Source organism: Plectropomus leopardus, unplaced genomic scaffold (genome assembly GCF_008729295.1).
Source record: "Plectropomus leopardus isolate mb unplaced genomic scaffold, YSFRI_Pleo_2.0 unplaced_scaffold25734, whole genome shotgun sequence".
Classification (NCBI taxonomy): domain Eukaryota; kingdom Metazoa; phylum Chordata; class Actinopteri; order Perciformes; family Serranidae; genus Plectropomus; species Plectropomus leopardus.
Window position 1 is genome coordinate 1 of NW_024627973.1, and position 774 is coordinate 774.

Here is a 774-nt window from a genome sequence, read left to right on the forward strand (position 1 = left end):
GTTTTGTTCTGCAACAAAAAATATCTACGCTTAAACCCTATTTTTGAACTTTCAAGGTTTTACTCGTCTTTAAAAAGGTGGTTGCTAAATGGGACTATGGTGTTTGTCAGGGATGTTAGGCATCATCACAGCAGACAAAGTAAACTCAATTGTCCACCTTTACAGCTGTACAGAGTTGCACTCGAACTGGTAGATTTACCTGTTCATAATATTTCTCGATCGTGTTTTAACGTGGTTTTACAGTGTTTTCACTCTGCTGGATAAAAGTGAGATCTAAGAAGCTTAGAGTACCAGGTATTCCCAGGCAGTCTACCATCCAAGTACTGATCCAGCCTGACCCTGCTTAGCTTCTAAGATTGGATGACATTGGGTGTGTTCAGGGTGGTATGGCCGAAAGCAAAAACACAAGTGACGCATAAGTTATTTATCGGTTAAGACAACCGATTTCCGAATTGTGAGCTCTGTGGCCAAAATTTGTTATATATGTTTTGAATTGTAAACAAATACTACAAAATAGCATTATAAGGCTAAATCCAACAAACGTGTGTTATGCTACGACTGGAGCCTGACGAGGCTTGTTTTAAACGATGCCAAACTACGCGGTCAAAGTCCGCTCTGGTCTAAGGTCCCAAAGCTCTGGGACATAATGCCTATGAATATCCAGGAAGCCACTTCGCCAAATATTTTTGAAAGAAAACTAAAAACGTATTTCTTCTGATGAAGAGACTTTTTTTCAGGTTTCAAAGGGTTAAGTAATACTTTATTTGAGCATTA

At 39.0% G+C, this 774-nt stretch overlaps 1 pseudogene; it reads right to left on the reverse strand.

Moving 5' to 3' along the window:
- Nucleotides 1–279: 279 nt before the first annotated feature.
- Nucleotides 280–398, reverse strand: LOC121966740 (annotated as a pseudogene).
- Nucleotides 399–774: the final 376 nt, after the last annotated feature.